Genomic DNA, 21,033 nt, shown 5'->3' on the forward strand with positions numbered 1-21,033 from the left:
ATAGAGTCAAATAATGGTTTTTGTTTGTTAGTTTTTGCCTAAAGTTGCAAAAATCAGTGGCAAGATTTTTATCAAACTAAAATTTAATTTATGAAGTTCTATGTTTTATAACTAGAGTTTTAACTTATCATGTCTTCAAAGGTTTGTATAAGGCATTTAGCAAGGATCTTTTTGAGTTTTTAAAGTAAACCAAAGCCAAAACCCTATTTTTATTTTATTAGCCTTTGGATATTCAGTTCAGGTCAGTTCAGTTGCTCAGTCGTTTTTTTTTTTTTTTTAATAATTATTTATTTTAGTTGGGGGCTAATTACTTTACAATATTGTAATAGTTTTTGCCATACATTGACATGAATCAGCCATGGGTTTACATGTGTTCCCCTTCCTGGACCCCCCACCCACCTCCCTCCCCATCCCATCCCTCTGGGTCATCCCATTGCCCCGGCCCTGAGCCCTTGTCTCATGCATCGAACATGGAATGGTGTTCTGTTTCACATATGATAATATACATGTTTCAATGCTATTCTCCCAGAACGTCCCACCCTCACCTTCTCCCTCAGAGTCCATAAAATTGTTCTATGCATCTGTGTCTCTTATTCTGCCTTGCATATAGGGTTATCGTTACCATCTTTCAAATTCCATATATATGCATTAGTATACTGTATTGTTGTTTTTCTTTCTGGCTTACTTCACTCTGTATAATGGGCTCCAGTTTCATCCATCTCAGTAGAACCGATTCAAATGTATTTTTTTTAATGGCTGAGTAATATTCCATTGTGTATATGTACCACAGCTTCCTTATCCATTCGTCTGTTGATGGACATCTAGGTTGCTTCCATGTCCTGGCTATTGTAAACAGTGCTGCGATGAACATTGGGGTACACGTGTCTCTTTCAATTCTGGTTTCCTCGGTGTATATGCCCAGCAGTAGGATTGCTGGGTCATATGTTGCTCAGTCGTGTCCGACTCTTGGCGACCCCGTGGACGGCAGCATGCCAGACCTCCCTGTCCATCACCAACTCCCGGAGCTTACTTAAACTCATGTCCATCGAGTTGGTGATGCCATCCAACCATCTCATCCTCTGCTGTCCCCTTCTCCTCTCACCTTCAATCTTTCCCAGCATCAGGGTCTTTTCAAATGAGTCAGTTATTTGCATCAAGTGGCCAAAGTATTGGAGTTTCAGCTTCAGCATCAGTCTTTCCAATGAATATTCAGGACTGATTTCCTTTAGGATGGACGGGTTGGATTGCCTTGCCATCCAAGGGACTCTCAAGAGTCTTCTCCAACACCACAGTTCAATTATTAGTACTCAGTTTATACTAATATGGTATGGCTCAGGTGACTATTGGTTTCCTCAGTACGTTTAGTTAATATTTCCTTAGTGGCAAATTATATGCCTTGTTTATCCCATAATATAACTTAAATAAGACCTATAACCACCTTCTATAAAGCCCATTTAGATAAACCAATTTATAGACCTTTATCTAAATGCTGCCAACTTCTATGCATTTAATTTTAGTTTTCATAAGTTTCCAATCTACAGGCTCTGTTCTTAGAGGAGAGTTTAGGGGACTTTTTCTTTTTGTTCCCTATTTTGCCTGTTTTTATATAAAAGGCTCTGGCATCCCTAGAGTCAGAGAGAACTGATTAAGTCAGGTCCTTTGGCCTACCTGTCCCAAAATAATTGGTCAGATATCTCAATGTAAATTTTTCTAGTTCCTTAAATATATAACTTAAAACTGTGGTAAATACAACAGACTCACTTAGCTTTTAATGTTGAGGACCAGTAAGGGGTCCCTTTTGGCTCATTAACTTTAGGTATTCTAATAATATTGAATCTTCTTTAATCACGTAAATGTGTTTTATTTACCCCATTCTAGATAACTACCCAAATAATTTTTTATTCATTTGAGGTAACTCCTTAATTTTTTTTTTTTACCTCTTTGAAATAACACTTTTCCCCCCAAGTTTTTGGTTTTTAATATTATTAATTGCTCTTATTAGCATCTATAAGACCCATTAAGAAGGCCTCAATGAAGATTCCTAAACTTGTGTTTCTTATTCTAAAATAAAAAGTTCTTAGGTTAATTTGACTTTTGTTTTATAGATTCAAACAAAACAGTTGTTTACAATGAGAGGACTCTAGATTTAATAATTTGTTTGTTTCTCTAATTTTAAAAGGATCAATCATTTGGCCACCAATAAATAACATCTCAGATGCAAATCATTAATAATGCAAAAAGACCTCTTATAGGGCTGACAGGAATAAAACCACAACAGACCAACCTAAGAAGATCAGATAGAACATTCTCATCTCAAAGACACAGAGAAATCTGAGCTTCCCTCTACAAGGCCTTGTTTAAGGTTTTACCAAGCCAATTTTTAATTTTTAACTGCATATGCATTAAAGGGCCCATTCAATATTTAGGACAAGATTTAATTTCTCCAGTTAACTAGATATTTGCAATTATCAACTCTATATGTCTTTCTACAGTGGAGCCACCATCAGAGTTTTTCAACTGAGGCCCAGGTATTCTCCCTCCCCTACCCAGCATCTTTCAACAGGGTGGGCATTCCTCAGCATCTTTTCAACTGAGCACCACCCAGTATCTAGACCCTGCGTGGATATATCCCCAGTGTCTTTCAAATGCCCCGTCCCCTAGTACCTTAACTGAGAGGGGGAAGATACCTGCTATTCCCCACCAAATAAAAAACTCAGAATCTCAACCAATATGGGAAATCCAAGAACCAGGAGAGACTTACTCAAATCCGTCCAGAATTCCAGAGGAGGTGGTGATGGGTACAAGCGGCCTCGGTTGGTACCATGGCTCTGGTTTCTCATAGCGTTCAGGTAGAGGAGAGAAATCTGCTCTGGATCCCTTCATGTTGGTCACCAAAGCTGTTCATTAAAAAATACAGTTACAACCAGAAGGTAGAGTTGTTTTATTTGGTAGGAATGTTTAGAACTCTGAGCCCGGAAGGCAGAATCTCAGTATCTCCGAGAAAACTGTTTCAAGGACATGGCAGGGGGTTGGTGGAGAGGAGGGTGTGGGGGAAGTCAGGCTATATACAAGTTTGCAACATAGGGAGCAGGCAGTCTGAACATCAAAGATTAGATATTAGGTTGAGGAATTTAGCATTCTATATATGGAAAGATGCAAGTCCCTGGGCCCACTGAATTCATTTCTTTCATATGTACCTCAGCTGTCTGGGGCCAAATCCTATTTCCTGTTCACCTTAAGGAGTAGCAGGTATGGCAGATGGCTGCTTCTTGCATTCCCCAAGCTCCTCAGCAATCACTGCGGTGGGCGAAGGCATCTGCTGGATCGCAGTGTTGGGAGCCCTCATTCACATTTGGAGGACAGCAACCTTGTGGCTCAGCTGGTAAAGAATCCGCTTGCAAAGCAGGAGAGCAGGGTTGAACCCCTGGGTTAGGAAGATCCCCTGGAGAAGAGAAAGGCTACCCACTTCAGTATTCTGGCCTGGAGAATTCCGTGGACTGTATAGTCCATGGGGTCGCAGAGTTGGACATGACTGAGCGACTTTCACTTTCAATTGCTGATGTCTGTGATATTTCTTGTTTATTGATGAGGCAGGAAATATTTTCATTTCACAGATCTTATCTGTAGCCACTGCCTTCCTGTCAGTGTTTCCTTAAACCCTACATTCCTTATGGTCAAGGACTGAATCTTAGTCATCAATGTATCCTAAGCACCTAACTTAGTACCTAGCTCAGGGTGTGTTCAATACATAGTGAATAAGTGGACAATTAATGCTCTTTTTGTATAAATAGTTACCTGTAGAACCATTAGTGTAATTGTAGAACAGAAGAGGTTATAAAATTTCCTGGGTTTATAAAGAGTCCTACATGCTGTTTTAAATTAAAAAGATTTCTACTATTCTGCACTTTTCTGATATATAGAATGTAGAAGTAGACTTGATCACATATGGCTAGTGGCCACATGTCTAGGAAAAAAAGCTAGAAATTTAATATAAACATTTATGCTCTCATTTCTATTCCATAAGCTAATTATCTATTTAAAAACTTTGCCTTATTACTAAACACATACCAAATATAACATACATACTTTTGCATTTTTCAAATATAGGTAAATTTCTTAAGGCCTGCATGCATATCTAAAGACATATTCACCAGCTATATCCACATAAGCACAATTTCAATCAAGGAAACAGATTTTGCTGGAACCAACGATAAGCCTTTAAAATAAAAATCAACAAAGAACTCCAATTCAATCATATTGCAGAGTTTATCCTTTTCAGAGTTCAAATTTCTTCCTTGACAATGACCAATGCAATTTCTTATGGTTTTCTTTTTGTGATTAATCCCAAATACTGTAAATAAATTCATTTAAATGGACTCATCTGAAAATACTACATTCTGTTTAATAAATTCTGTTTTACTATAAATAGAAATGTTATATATCAAAAGTATAAAGCAACTAAACTGCGTAATTTTACTGCCATAGTCACCTAAATAAATAGTATTAGTGCAGCAAAATTTAAGCTTACTTTCTTTTCACTTACTTCCAAATAAAATGTAAGAAGAGCTACTTGTTCCTTTTGTTCTTGAAAGTTTATATTTTAGTAGATGTGATGGTTTCTCGTTAAAGAGAACTCCATTGCTACAGCCCCATAGGTGTGACTTGCTTTTAAACTATATTCACATTTGTTGTCTTGTTTTTTCATATTTAATAAGTTTACTTACTTTTATAGCTATTGAAATAATTTAACAACTGTACTGTTCTATATCTGGGCTACGGCATATGCCCTGAAATTCATTCTCATGAATGCCTTTTTAGAGGCATGCATAGCTTTTAAATCACCTACACTTCAACTTAAATCTACTAATCTTTTTACTTGAATGGATTAAAAAAATTATTGACAGTAGAAAAGAAAAAAATTCAAACGTTACTAGTGGCTAATTTTAGACGTTTAGAGAAGGCCTTCCCTTTTACTCTAAACATTTTCTGTTTCTACTTGCAAATGGCTCAAATTCCTTCATTCAGGTACCAATCTTGTTTCTGTTCCTACATGAAAGTTGTTAATGTAAATAAATGTTCTCAAAGGGAGGAATTTGGTGATTTATAGTGACTGGTATTTGAATAACTATCATTAGTTTCTAATGAATTTTCAACAAAAAAGCCATTGGATGTGGCAGAATTGGGTGGCAGGATATTAAAGACAAACTTCATCAGTTTCATAACTTCGAAGCCAGTAAGTCTTTCTCCATTCCTGACTCTTAACTGATTAATGGTTGCTAAGGAAAGACTTCAGATCAAGTGGTTCATTCTTCACCCCTCAAAACTGAACGTGTCTTTTTTTTTGTTTTAATATCAGATAACCTTTGAAGTATTCCAAGTTATTCAGTAACAGCAAAAAAAAAAAAAAAAAAAGGAATGTTTCTTTGCCCTGATTTAGAATGTTTTAATGTTTTTAATTTTGAGAAATCTTAGTTTAAGTGAAAAAAAAGATGCTTTGTTATCTGTCTTCAAAATTAAAGACATTAGCAAGATGAAAAGCAAAACCAGGAGAAACACAAATTGCTAAGCTTTGAGCATATACCAAACTATACGTTTTACACTTTAAATCTTTGCAGAGACCCAGCAAGGTAGGTAGGTGTATTGCTCTTCATCCTGCCCACTATACCAATTGTATTGCTGATCCTATTTGTGAAGCCAAAGTCTTGCTGTTCACTCTGTCTGCACTGTTTGTTGAACCCAAGATAGGCAAAGTATGAGCTAAGAGGCTGGAAGGAGATTCAAAGAGCCTTAGGAACTGCAGACATGTTTTTTCTCTCCTGGCTGCCGCAGCAGCCATAGCAACAGACACACTATATTCTCTCCTCTCCTGGCTAACCCAAGGGACACAGCTGTGATGCAGCCTTAAACGCCACTGCTTTCTAGGTAGAGCTCACACATGCATACATCACAAAGTAGTTCGTGACCAAGCAAGCACCTCATGACATGCATATGCAGTGCTATAAATGATCTCAGCTGTTACATAGTCATTATTTACAAAATGTGGGGTGAAAGAACCTGACCACACCATCTTGGCTAATTTGCTATTTCCCTACAGTAGTTGCTAAATATATTCTGTGAAAGAAAAAGAACAAATTTGCATAGCATTTGTAACTTAGTTACAAATAGCCTGAAGTCCTCAACCTAACTAGGATTTAGAGCACTTTAACTGAAAACACATATAATATACAAGTCAGCACACTAGCTGTGAAGAGATTTCATGAACATAATCCCCAGGATTATAGTGATTCTAAAATAGCAACCAAGGGAAGCCATCTACCAAGGGGAACAATTAGGCCAGAATCACATTCCAATTCTGCTGCTTGTGTATTGCATATCAAAGGAGTTTACACTGTAATTTTCTATCTATCAGTATGTACAGCTTGCATATTCTAGCACTCTGCACTACAGTTTCCTCATCTATCAAGAAACTTTTCAAACAGGGGCTGTGAAGAAAGAACAACTGGGAACTGTTGACTCATATAATGAAACATATTTTGAGATCCTTTGTGAGTAGAGATTAACTACATTTTTTTCTTCTTTTACAAGGTTCCTGATCTTCAGAAAAGATTAGAGTATAATTAAAGCTACAATTGCCCTTTAGGTAATCAGGAACAATGAGAATAAAAGAGAGGGAACAAAAATGAGCTATTATGTTAAAGCAATCTAACCAGATTTTAAATATAGTTTACTATACCTAAATAAAAGAAATGTCCTGCAAATTGTAACTATGATTCCACATGGTTCTTCATTACAAAAAACAAAGCAAACCCAACAAACAAGCAAAACTGGAGCATATTTAAGTATCTGGGACATACCATGTTTTCAGTTCAGTTCAGTCACTCAGTCGTGTTCGACTCTTTGAGACCCCATGGACTGCAGCATGCCAGGCCTCCCTGTCCATCACCAACTCCCAGAGTTTACCCAAACTCACGTCCGTTGAGTCGGTAATGCCATCCAACCATCTCATCCTCTGTCATTCCATTCTGCTCCCACCTTCAATCTTTCCCAGCATCAGGGTCTTGTTTTAAGGGAGAAAAAAGAAATATTAGTATCACCTATGTGGAAATAAGACCAACAAAATGGGAAAAGCAAAAGCCATTTATTCAGAGCTTGCTGTAGTAAGGGAGTCAGCTACCGTTACATGTGTTTGGCAGAAACTCCAACATAGGAGTGGGGAAACTTAATAGTAGGGAAAGTAGAGGCTTCAGAAATGCCTTGTAGACTATTGACCTAGAGAAGCTGTGGTTGAGATAATCAAAAGTGGGGCATCTATGGTATGTATTGGTTAGGCTAGAATAAGGGGCTTTCTTTGGTCAGTCCTAAGTTGAAAGTGGGGACAAAAATTAGGGAAGACCTCAGTTACTTATCAGGTCCTGGATATTTCAGACTGATTGTTAAGAAGTTTTTGCCTTGCTTCCTGCATTATTACTAGAAATATCAACCTGCTTTCCTACAAGTATGACTCACAGAAGGCTGGCTTCCTGGGTTGTCTGTTTTAATAACGAGATGGTTTCCAGGCCAGGTTGCAACAGGTTGTGGACTAGAGTTCTATTTTTATATATGGCCTGGAATTCACAAATTCAGTCTGTCACATACATTTGGACTATCAAAAATAAAATCTTTTAATTTCTATAAATGAAGAGATGATTATATTTAATCAAGTAATATATAGAAATATAGTAATATTGAGGCAGAAGATGGATGGGCCCCTAAGCTGAGCAGCTGGAGTTTGTCTCCTGCTTCAAATAGCAGGACCAAGGGAAAAGCTGAGCCTTGCCCTAATGAAAAATAGAGACCATGTATTTCTTTCTTATTTTCAAGGTCAAGGAGGCCTTTCTAGTCAACTATACATGCACAGAAAAGCTCCTTGGAGGTCAAAAGCAAATGATGCCAATCAACCCATAGGCCTCTTCACTAGAATCCATTCTGACTAAGAGACGTGCACACACACGGGAGAATCCGGAGATAAACCAAATATGGACTCAGAATCAGGCAAAGGAGGATGCCTAGCCAAAGGAAACCAGAAGAAATTCCCCATATAAGTGATTCAAAATACCACAAGGGTGTGACTCTCTCTCTCTGAGTCTGCCTGTGTATCTATCCACTTGTGTCTTTTTCCTCTTAATAAATACTTTACTTGCCTCACTACATTCAAACTTTATGGGAATTTATTTCAACAAAACCAAAAGGCCAGGGGCCTTGTTGCTGTCCACTAGTGTCTGATGGTCCAGTGGCTAGGATTCAGTCCCCTCTCTGCAGCGATCTGACTTCACTTTATAGCCAGGAACTGAAATCGTGCTTCAAGCCGCTGTAGGCTGAGGCCATCCAAGATCAAGATGGACATAGAGACTGTAATACCTAGTAGAAAATGGACTAAACCCTTTGAAATAGTCTGCAAACATTGTTCAATTATTTAGGAAAACAGACCAAACCAGAATTCTGTCTTGAAGAAACAAAAGATTGCTCTTTCTAATATTCTCAAAAGTCCATCAGATGCTGTGAAATACTGTGTTTAAAGAAATATATTCACTTGTACCAATTATTCCTTTTCAAACAAAACTTCTTTAGCACCTATATTGAATCTTCTCAAAAAAGATCAATCCTTATATTGTGAGTGGGTTTGATTTTTATTTTATTTATTCTAGTATGTTTTATTTTCAATAACCTAAAAAAGTTATTTTCAATAACGTAAAGAATAACGTAGACATTCTAGGAATCAGCAAACTAAGATGGAATGGAATGGGTGAATTTAACTCAGATGACCATTATATCTACTACTGTGGGGAGGAATCCCTTAGAAGAAATGGAGTAGTCATCATGGCCAACAAAAGAGTCCGAAATGCAGTACTTGGATGCAATCTCAAAAACGACAGAATGATCTCTGTTCGTTTCCAAGGCAAACCATTCAATATCATGGTAATCCAAGTCTATGTCCCTACCAGTAATGCTGAAGAAGCTGAACTTGAACGGTTTTATGAAGACCTACAAGACCTTTTAGAACTAACACCCAAAAAAGATGTCCTTTTCATTATAGGGGACTGGAAAGCAAAAGTAGGAAGTCAACAAAAACCTGGCATAAGAGGCAAATTTGGCCTTGGAGTACAGAATGAAGCAGGGCAAAGGCTAATAGAGTTTTGCCAAGAGAACGCACTAGTCATAGCAAACACCCTCTTCCAACAACACAAGAGAAGACTCTACACATGGACATCACCAGATGGTCAAATCGAAATCAGATTAATTGTATTCTTTGCAGCCAAAGATGGAGAAGCTCTATACAGTCAGCAAAAACAAGACAGGGAGCAGACTGTGGCTCAGATCATGAACTCCTTACTGCCAAATTCAGACTTAGGTTGAAGAAAGCAGGGAAAACCACTAGACCATTCAGGTATGACCTAAATCAAATCCCTTATGATTATACAGTGGAAGTGACAAATAGATTTAAGGGACTAGATCTGATAGAGTGCCTGATGAACTATGGACAGACGTTCGTGACATTGTACAGGAGACAGGGATCAAGACCATCTTCATGGAAAGAAATGCAAAAAAGCAAAATGGCTGTCTGAGGAGACCTTACAAATAGCTGGGAAAAGAAGAGAAGCAAAAAGCAAAGGAGAAAAGGAGAGATAGTCCCATCTGAATGCAGAGTTCCAAAGAATAGCAAGGAGAGATAAGAAAGCCTTCCTCAGTGATCAATGCAAAGAAATAGAGGAAAACAACAGAATGGGAAAGACTAGTGATCTCTTCAAGAAAATTAGAGATACCAAGGGAACATCTCATGCAAAGATGGGCTCAATAAAGGACAGAAATGGTATGGACCTAACAGAAGCAGAAGATATTAAGAAGAGGTGGCAAGAATATACAGAAGAACTGCACAAAATATCTTCACGACCCAGATAATCACGATGGTGTGATCACTCACCTAGAGCCAGACATCCTGGAATGTGAAGTCAAGTGGGCCTTAGAAAGCATCACTACGAACAAAGCTAGTGGAGGTGATGGAATTCCAGTTGAGCTATTTCAAATCCTCAAAGATGATGCTGTGAAAGTGCTTCACTCAATATGCCAGCAAATCTGGAACACTCAGCAGTGGCCACAGGACTGGAACAGGTCAGTTTTCATTTGAATCCCAAAGAAAGGCAATGCCAAAGAATGCTCAAACTACCGCACAATTGCACTCATTCTCACACGCTAGTAAAGTAATGCTCAAAATTCTCCAAGCCAGGCTTCAGCAACACGTGCACTGTGAACTTCTAGATGTTCAAGCTGATTTTAGAAAAGGCAGAGGAACCAGAGATCAAATTGTTAACATCCGCTGGATCATCGAAAAAGCACGAGAGTTCCAGAAAAATATCTACTTCTGCTTTATTGACTATGCCAAAGCCTTTGACTGTGTGTATCACAATAAACTGTGGAAAATTCTGAAAGAGATGGGAATATCAAACCACCTGATCTGCCTCTTGAAAAACCTGTATGCAGGCCAGAAAGCAACAGTTAGAACTGGGCATGGAACAATAGACTGGTTCCAAATAGGAAAAGGAGTACGTCAAGGCTGTATATTGTCACCCTGCTTATTTAACTTATATGCAGAGTACATCATGAGAAACGCTGGACTGGAAGAAACACAAGCTGGAATCAAGATTGCCAGGAGAAATATCAATAACCTCAAATATGTAGATGACACCACCCTTATGGCAGAAAGTGCGGAGGAACTAAAGAGCCTGTTGGTGAAAGTGAAAGAGGAGAGTGAAAAAGTTGGCTTAAAGCTCAACGTTCAGAAAACTAAGATCATGGCATCTGGTCCCATCACTTCATGGGAAATAGATGGGGAAACAGTGGAAACAGTGAGAGACTTTATTTTGGGGGGCTCCAAAATCACTTCTGATGGTGAATTCAGCCATGAAATTAAAAGACGTTTACTCCTTGGAAGGAAAGTTATGACCAACCTTGATAGCATATTAAAAAGCAGAGACATTACTTTGCCAAAAAAGGTCCATCTAGTCAAGGCTATGGTTTTTCCAGTGGTCATGTATGGATGTGAGAGTTGGATTGTGAAGAAAGTTGAGCGCTGAAGAATTGATGCTTTTGAACTGAGATGTTGGAGAAGACTCTTGAGAGTCCCTTGGACTGCAAGGAAATCCAACCAGTCCATCCTAAAGGAGATCAGCCCTGGGTGTTCATTGGAAGGACTAATGTTGAAGCTGAAACTCCAGTACTTTGGCCACCTGATGCAAAGAGCAGACTCATTTGAAAAGACCCTGATGCTGGGTAAGATTGAGGGCAGGAGAAGAAGGGGACAACAGAGGATGAAATGGTTGGATGGCATCACCAACTCAATGGAGATGAGCTTGGGTAAACTTTGGGAGTTGGTGTTGGACAGGGAGGCCTGGCATGCTGCAACTCATGGGGCTGCAAAGAGTCGGACACAACTGAGCATTAAGTGAACTGAGCTGAACACCCATTCCTGCATGAGTACTAGAAAGACCATAGCTTCAGCCATATGGACATTTGTTAGCAACTTAATTTTGCTTTTTAATACACTGTATAAACTTGTCATTGCTTTCCTTCCAAAAAGCAAGTGTCTTCTGATTTCATGGCTATAGTCACCATCCACAGTGATTTTTGAGCACAAGAGAAAATATGACATTGCTCCCACTTTTTCTCCATCTATTTGCCATGAAGTGATGGTCCTGGATGCCATGATCTTACTTTTTTTTAAATGTTGAGTATAAACCAGCTTATTCACTCTCCTCTTTCACGCTCATCAAGAGGCTCTTTAGCTCATTTTCACTTTCTGTAATTAGAGAGGTATCATCTGCATATCTGTTATATTGTTAATATTTCTCCCAGGAATCTTGATTCCAGCTTGAAACTCATCAAGCCCAGCATTTTGCATTATGTACTCTGTATATAAGTTAAATTAACAGAATGACAATATACAGCCCTTTCGTACTCCTTTTTCAATTTTGAACAAGTCAGTTGTTACATGTCTGATTCTAACTGTTGCTTCTTGACCCACATACAGGTTTCTCAGGAGACAGGTAGGCTGGTCAGGTATTACTACTATTCCTTTAAGAATTTTTCAGTTTGTTGTGATCCAAAAGTCAATGGCTTTTGCTTACTATGAAGCAGAAGGATACATTTTTCTGGGATTCCTTTGCTTTCTCTAGGATACAATGAAAATTGGCAATTTGATCCCTAATTCCTCTGCCTCTTCTAAACCCAGCTTGTACATCTGGAAGTTCTTGGTTCACATACTGCTGAGGTCTTTTCTGTGTTGTTGTTCAGTCACTCCGTCATGTCCGACTCTTTGCAAACCCCTGGACCGAAGCACAACAGGCTTCCCTGTACTTTACTATCTCCCTGAGTTTGCTCAAACTCATATCCATTGAGTCAATGATGCCATGCAACCATCTCACCCTATGTCACCCGCTTCTCCCCTTGTCCTCAATCTTTCCCATCATGATGGTTTTTCCAAAGAATCACATCTTTGGACTCTTCGCATCAGGTGGCCAAAGGATTGGAGCTTCAGCTGCAGCATCAGTCCTTACAATGAATATTCAGGATTGATTTCCTTTAGAATTGATTGGTTTGATCTCCTTGCTGTCCAAGGAACTGTCAAGAATCTTCTCCAGAACCACAGCATCCTTCAAAAGCATCAGAGCCTCATTTGGAGGATTTTGAGCATAGCCTTTTTAGCATGTAAGAAGTGTCAATAATCTCAGATATGCAAATGACACCCTTTCGGAAATATGCAGATATGCAAATCACCATTATGGCTGAAATCAAAGAGGAACTAACAAGCCTCTTGATGAAAGTGAAAAAGGAGAGTGAAAAAGCTGATTTAAAATTCAACATTAAAAACAACAGCAACAACAAAGATCATGGCATCAGGTCTCATCACTTCATAGCAAATAGATGGGGAATCAAGGGAAACAATGACAGCCTTTATCTTCTTGGGCTCCAAAATCAATGCAGATGGTGACTGCAGCCATGAAAGTAAAAGACCCTTGCTCCTTGGAAGAAAAGATGTGATCAAACTAGACAATATATTAAAAAGCAGAGACATTACCTTGCCAACAAATGTTCATCTAGTCAAAGATATGGTTTTCCCAGTAGTCATGTGAGAGTTGGACTATAGAGAAAACTGAGTGCCAAAGTATGATGCTTTAGAATTGTGGTGTTGGAGAAGACTCTTGGGAATCCCTTGGACTGCAAGGATATCAGACCAGTCAATCTTAAAGGAAATCAGTCCTGAATATTCATTGGAAAGATTGATACTGAAGCTGAAGCTCCAGTACTTTGGCCACCTGATGCAAAGAACTGACTCATTGGAAAAGACCCTGATACTGGGAAAGATTGAAGGCAGGAGGGGAAGGGGATGACAGAGGATAAGATGGTTGGATGGCATCACCGACTCGATGGACATGAGTTTGAGTAAGCTCCAGAAGTTGGTGATGGACAGGGAAGCCTGGTGTGCTGCAGTCCATGGGGTCACAAAGAGTCGGACACGACTGAGTGACTGAACTGATGGACTGATGTGTAGAGTTATCTCTTTTGTTGTTGGGAAAGGGTGTTTGCTATGACCAGTGAGTTATTTTGGTAAAACTCTGTTAGCTTTTGCCTTGCTTTATTTTGTACACCAAAGCCACTTTGCTTGTTACTCCAAGTTTCTCTTGACTTCCTACTTTTGCATTCCAATCCCCTATGATGAAAAGGACATCTTTTTTGGGTGTTAGTTCTAGGTCTTGTAGGTCTTTATAGATCTGGTTAACTTCAGGTTCTTCATCATCAGTCATTGGGGCATAGACTTGAATTACTGTGATATTGAATAATTTGCCTTGGAAATGAACTGAGATCATTCTATTTTTGAGACTATACCCAAGAACTGCATTTCAAACTCTTTTGCTGACTATGAGTGCTACTCCATTTCTTCTATGGGATTCTTGAAGTAGTGAATATAATAGTCATCTGAATTAAATTCATCCATTTCTGCCCATTTTAGTTCACTGATTCCTAATGTGCTGATGTTTCCTCTTGTCATCTCTTGCTTGACCACATACAATTTACCTTAATTCACAGACCCAAGATTCCATATTCATATGCAATATTATTCTTTATAGTATCAGATTTTACATTTGCCATCAGATGCATCCACAGCTGAGCATCATTTCCACTTTGACCCAGTTGCTTCATTATTTCTGGAGCTGTAATTCATTGCCCTCTGCACTTCCTCAGTAGCATATTGGACACATTTCAACCTGGGGGGCTCATATTTCAGTATCATATCTTGTCTTTGTATACTGTTTATGGGGCTCTCACTGCAAGAATACTCAAAGAATGTTTTGCAATTCCCTCCTCCAGTCGACCTTGTTTTGTCAGCACTCTCCACTATGCCCCATCTATCTTGAGTGGCCCTGCATGGCATGACTCATTGCTTCTCTGAGTTTTGCAAGCACCTTTGCCATGACAAGGCAGTGATCCGTGAATATACAATAGGGGAAAGATAACTTCTTCAGTAAATGATGCTAAGAAAACTGTACATTTATATGGAAAAATCTAACTGGACTGTTCTCTCACACCATGCAGAAAAATAAATTCAAAACATACTTAGAACTTAAATGTGAGAACTGGAAACATACACATTCAAAGAAAACATAGTCTTTAAGTTGTTTGCCATCAGTCTTGGATATATGGGTATATGTATATAGATAGATGTAGATCTATATAGAGAGATATTTCTTTTTCTTGGGGACGGTCTTGATCACTGCTTCCTGTACAATGTCATGAACCTTCATCCATAGTTCTTCAGGCACTCTATCAGGTCTAATCCCTTGAATCTATTTGTCACTTCCATTGCATAATTGTAAGGAGTTTGATTTAGGTCAACCTGAATAGTCTAGTGATTTTCCCTACTTTTTAAATTTAAGTCTGAATTTGGCACTAAGGAGTTCATGATCTGAGCCACAGTCAGCTCCTGGCCTTGTTTTTGCTGACTGTATAGAGCTTCTCCATCTTTGGCTGCAAAGAATACAATCAATCTGATTTTGGTGTTGACCATCTGGTGATGTCCATGTATAGAGTCTTCTCTTGTGTTGTTAGGAGAGGGTGTTTGCTATGACCAGTGCATTCTCTTGGCAAAACTCTGTTAGCCTGTGCCCTGCTTCAGTTTGTACTCCAAGGCTAAACTTGCCTGTTACTCCAGGTATTTCTTGACTTCTTACTTTTGCATTACAGTCCCCTCTGATGAAAAAGACATCTTTTTTGGGTGGTAGAAGGTCTTGTAGGTCTTCATAGAATCGTTCAACTTCAACTTCTTCAGAATTACTGGTTGGGGCATAGACGGGTTACTGTGATATTGAATGGCTTGCCTTGGAAATGAACAGAGATCATTCTGTCATTTTTCAGATAATCAGTGTTCAAGACCATCCCCAAGAAAAAGAAATGCAAAAAGGCAAAATGGTTGCCTGAAGAGGCCTTAAAAATAGTTGAGAAAAGAAGAGATCCTAAAGGCAAAGGAGAAAAGGAAAGATAAACCCATCTCAATGTAGAGTTTCAAAGAAGAGCAAGGATAGATAAGAAAGCCTTCCTCAGTGATCAAGGCAAAAAAAAAAAAATAGAGGAAAACAATAGATTGGCAAAGACTAGAGATCTCTTCATGAAAATTAGAGATACCAAGGGAACATTTCATGCAAAGATGTGCACAATAAAGAACAGAAAATGTATGGACTTAACAGAAGGAGAAGATATTAAGAAGAGGTGGCAAGAATACACAGAAGAACTATACAAAAAAGGTATTAGTGACCCAGATAATCATGATCATATGATCACTCACCTAGAGCCAGACATCCTGGAATGGGAAATCTAGTGAGCCTTAGGAAACATCACTATGAACAAAGCTAGTGGAGGTGATGGAATTCCAGTTGAGCTATTTCAAATCTTAAAAGATGCTGCTGCTAAAGTTCTGCACTCAATACGCCAGCAAATTTGTAAAACTCAGCACTGGCCACAGGATTGGAAAAGATTAATTTTCATTCCAATACCAAAGGAAGGCAATGCCAAAGAATATTCAAACTACCGCACAATTGCAGTCATCTCACACACTAGCAAAGTAATGATCAAAATTCAAGCCAAGCTTTAAAAGTATGTGGTCTGTGAACTTCAGATGTTCAAGCTGGAATTAGAAAAGTCAGAGGAACCAGAGATCAAATTGCCAACATCCGTCAGAATATCAAAAAAGCAAGAAAATACCAGACAAACATCTACTTCTGCTTTATTGATTATGCCAAAGCCTTTGACTGTGTAGATTCCAAAAAACTTTGGAAAATTCTTCAAGAGATGGGAAAACCAAACCACCTGACCTGACTCCTGAGAAATCTGTTTGCAGGTCCAGAAGCAACAGTTAGAACCAGACATGGAACAACAGACTGGTTCCAAATTGGGAAAGCAGAAGTCAAGACTGTATATCGTTACCCTGCTTATTTAGCTTATATTCAGAGAGCATCTTGGGAAATGCCATGCTTGATGAAATACCAGCTGGAATCAAGGTTGCCAGGAGAAATATCAATAAGCTCAGATATGCAGATGACACCACCCTTATGGCAGAAAGCGAAGAAGAACTAAAGAGATTCTTGATGAAAGTGTAAGAGAAGAGTGAAAAAGTTGGCTTAAAACTCAACATTCAGAAAACTAAGATCGTGGCATCTGGTCCCATCACTTTATGGCAAATAGATGGGGAAACAGTGGAAACAGCGGCAGACTTTATTCTTTTGGGCTCCAAAGTCAGTGCAGATGGTGATTGCAGCCATGAAATTAAAAGACACTTGCTCCTTGGAATAAAGGTTATGACCAACCTAGACAGCATATTAAAGAGCAGAGACATTACTTTGCCAACAAAAGTCCGTCTAGTCAAAGCTATTGTTTTTCCAGTAGTCATGTATGGATGTGAGAGTTGGACTGTGAAGAAAGGTGAGCGCCGATAAATTGATGCTTTTGAACTGTGGTGTTGGAGAAGACTCTTGACAGTCCCTTGGACTGCAAGGAGATCCAACCAGTCCATCCTAAAGGAAATCAGTCCTGAATATTCATTGAAAGGATTGATGTTGAAACTGAAACTCCAATACTTTGGCCACCTGATGCGAAGAACTGACTCATTGGAAAAGACCCTGATGCTGGGAAAGATTGAAGGCAGGAGGAGAAGGGGATGACAGAAGATGAGATGTTTGGATGGCATCACTGACTCAATGGACATAAGTTTGAGTAAGCTGCAGTCCATGGGGTCGCAAAGAGTCAGACATGACTGAGGGACTGAACTGAACTGATTTCTAATGTTAAGATTATTTATCAAATGTTTAATGAATTTGTTTATTTCTCAAAATCATTTTCACTGTGAGATATAAAATATTTCAAAAAAGTTCACGAAAAATGCATTGCTTGATGAAACAGCTGGATACACTCTATTTAGGCAATAAAACAGAGGACTGATGACTGTTTAAAGTTCCCCATCCACAGTGTCCCTTCCTTTTCACTGCTCACTAACTTCCCCTTCAGAAAAAATTTACTAACCTCTACTCTATAGTATTCTATCATTTGATATGCAATATTATCAATCTGTGCTGTTATTAAACCAAGCACTTGACTTATCTTTATGTTGGAGCTATTATGAATAAAACTTTCATGAGCATTCTTGTACCTGTCTACATCCTACGCATTGTTTGATGTAGACTTAGATGTCTACAACTTTAGTAAGTAATGCCAAATACTTTTTTAAAAGTGTTGATACTGGTAATACTTCCACCAGCAGTGTATGAAAGAACTCAGTGCTCTTCTTCCTCTCTAGTGAACTTTAACTAATCTGATGTGCATGTAGTTGTACCTGATTTGGATTTTAACTTTAGGGGTTTTGAGTCTTTGTTTGTTTTGGTATTGGGATATCTTCTTTTGTGAAGTGTCCATTCTAGGCTGTGGTCCAATTTTTATTATGCTGTATGTTCCTTATTGATTTGCAGATTTTTTTTTTTTTTTGCATTCTGGATTCATGCCCTGTTCAACAGTTACCTGTACTGTGAATATCTTCCACTTGGTGGATTATGCTTTAATTTTAAGAGGAGTTCTTAATGTTAATGCAGTTATACTAATCTTTTCCTTTATGTATCACATTTTCTATAGACTACAGAAGGTTTTTTTCTGCCTAAAAATCTTGACTGTACATATTAATATTTTCTAATATAACCTCTTGAAGCTTCATTTTAAAACTTTGATATTTAAAACTATGCTATACCTCATACTGATTTTTGTACTCATATGAGGTAAGGATTAAAGTCTATTTTTAAAAATGTATTTCTAATTGTTCTAGTGATGGGTATTAGAGGATTATGCTTTTCCCCACAAATTGGTGGCACTAATTTGATTTTAAATCAAACATTCACTACACAAGCATTGGTCAATAAATGGCAGAATTAATCAAAGATAAATATATTTGTATATTATGATCTAGCAATTATACTTCTAGGTATATAAAAGACATGTATAAAAATATTTCAAAGCAATATTGCTTATAATAGATGAAAAGGAAAAAACTGCTAATTGATTATGAAGAGTAGAATGGATACATATGCTCTGCAAATTTATTTAGCACACATATTCTAAAATGAAGATAAAAATGATGAACTACAGTTACACATTTGAGGAAGAAATCATAAGAATATGATGTTAGATCAAAAAAGTCTGAAAAATATATTTATGTATATGTATTCAATGGTGATTTCTTTTTCTAAAATACAAAAGCAAGTAAAATTTATCTCTTCCTAAAATTAAAAAAATAGATACTTTAAAATAGTTATCTTTTTAAGAATAAACAGTGGAATGTGAAAGAAGAGAGGGAGGAGATTCAAATTACTGGTATTTCTATTTCCTTATTGCATTGTTTTTATGTGGTTGGTTCTCAGAATGCTTATAATATATATATTATTTTTCAGTATATATATTACTTGTTAGTAAAAGGCTACTTAAAATCAATAAAGTAAAAAAAAAAACCTTTTTGTTGACATGATATGTATTAATTTTGAAGACAGGAGCAATGCTTTGTGATTCTGATGAAAGGACACAAGGAAATCCTCAGAAGATGAGACATTTATTGTGGCTTTGTCTTTAACTAGTTTGGAAACTTGAAAAAAAGTTATTGACCTCTCTGAATTGTTGTTTCACAGTCTGCAGAGTAAAAGGTATTGGGCCTTCAATAAGGACTTCCAGAAACTATATTCTGAAATTACATTTACCTAGATAAATAGAGACAGTTTCTCACCATTATGCCTGTTCATATGAGAACTCTAATTTTTATTTCTTACTCTTCTTCTGTTGATTTTATTTTGTTCTATCTCTATGGTCTTCTCCCATAATAGCTTTCATCTTGGAATAATCAAAAGCTAGTTTGGAAAAAAAAAAAAATGAAAGCAAAACTTTGTCAGTGTTTCTCATTGGCATGTGTGACTGACCATCTGGTCACATTCACAAAATTATGGCAAGATGATGCTTTCTCAATCTTACTAATTCAGTGCATGTTTTTATTTGAGATGTTGGATGATAACATTCAATTCCAACTATCCTGTCAACACTCATGGGAACATTTGGCTCTTAAGTTATAGCACATGCCCATAGTTTCCCTATTTCTTAATGATGGAGCATGCTCTAGTATACCAGAGGATACCTTTTAAGCACATCAAAATAAACCTCTGTACTGAGACTTCCTCAATTAATGACCATGATTTAGAGGCATATATCCATCCATACTCCAAGATTAATATCTGTTTTTGTGTCCTTACACCTGCTTCAGAAGTGCAATAACTTTCTGTCTTATCACCAACAATTTCTCTTTTATCCAAGTCAATTTATATTATACTAGCACATTAATCTTTGCAAAACACAGCATTAAAAATTCCTCACTAACCTCAGATTTTTTTGCTTTATGTTAGACCTCCTAAAATTTTATCAAGCCAAAGAAATATTCACTATGGGATAGTTTTAAAAAGCAGATTCTGTGCCCCTACTTGAGATCTAGAGTAAGGCTGAGAAATCTATACTTATTTGCCTGTCCAATGTGAAGGAAACTTGGAAACTCAGAACTAATTTAGACATTGTTACATATATTTCTCTTCCCTATTAAATGGAGAAATAACTATGCAAAAATTAAATTTGTACTTTAGCCAAATATTTCACAACACTGAAATACTGTGCTGCCAAGAAGTCATCCCCCTCAGCAGGCTCCTGTAGATAACTTTACAACTTTCTCTTAGCTACTGTAGTAAAATTTGACCCGAATTGGAACATAGGAAAAATAAGGTAATGTGAATAAAGATTTTGACTACATGGGCTATTTATAGACTTGTTTCTCAGAGGTTAAGATAGGAAACTTTATAGACAAGTTCCTAAAATGTAAGAGATGTCAATCAGCTGCTATATGGAGCTCCTTAGAAACCCATGCAGAATAGTCTTTCAGGAAGAATCAAAAGTTGATTTGACTCTGAGACGATATTAAAAAAAAAAACTATCATAATTATACAGGAGGAGACCACACAGCTCTAGGAATTATGACATAATTAATGAAAGTTCCATTAACGATCAGCAGAGAGACATTGAAAAAACTATATCTTACATTTGGAGATGTCCATTTCTACATGCCAACTTCCAGAGAAATTGCTGTTGATCAGTTGCTAAGAGATGTCTAACTCTATGTGACTCCACGGAATGTAGCATGCCAGGCTCTTCTGTTCTCCACTCTCTGCCAAACTCTGCTCTAATTCATACCAGTTGAGTTGGTGATGGTATCTAACCATCTCATCCTCTGCCGCCCCTTATCCTTTTGTCTTCAATCTTTCCCATCATCAGGGACATTTCCAACGAATCGACTCCTTGCACCAGGTGGCCAAGGTATTGAAGCTTCAGAGCCAGTGCTTCCAATGATATTCAGGGTTGATTTGCTTTAGGATTGATTTGTTTGAT

The 21,033-nt window shown here is 37.8% G+C and overlaps 1 long non-coding RNA gene across 2 annotated transcripts in view; it reads right to left on the minus strand.

Moving 5' to 3' along the window:
- Positions 1-21,033, minus strand: part of LOC145534882 (uncharacterized) — a 228,723-nt gene that overhangs the window by 21,788 nt on the left and 185,902 nt on the right. Inside the window, exons 1-4 of one of the 2 annotated variants that reach the window (XR_014075034.1) lie at positions 20,687-20,739; positions 19,340-19,460; positions 3,235-3,442; positions 2,762-2,897 (exon numbers count right to left, since the gene is read on the minus strand). This is a non-coding gene — a long non-coding RNA (uncharacterized LOC145534882). Of the gene's footprint in view, positions 1-2,761; positions 2,898-3,234; positions 3,443-6,970; positions 7,058-19,339; positions 19,461-20,686; positions 20,740-21,033 lie in introns of those variants that run through there. The other variant, XR_014075035.1, reaches the window with a different exon arrangement.

This window comes from Giraffa tippelskirchi, chromosome 14 (genome assembly GCF_054371585.1).
Source record: "Giraffa tippelskirchi isolate mGirTip1 chromosome 14, T2T-mGirTip1v1.2.pri, whole genome shotgun sequence".
Taxonomy (NCBI): domain Eukaryota; kingdom Metazoa; phylum Chordata; class Mammalia; order Artiodactyla; family Giraffidae; genus Giraffa; species Giraffa tippelskirchi.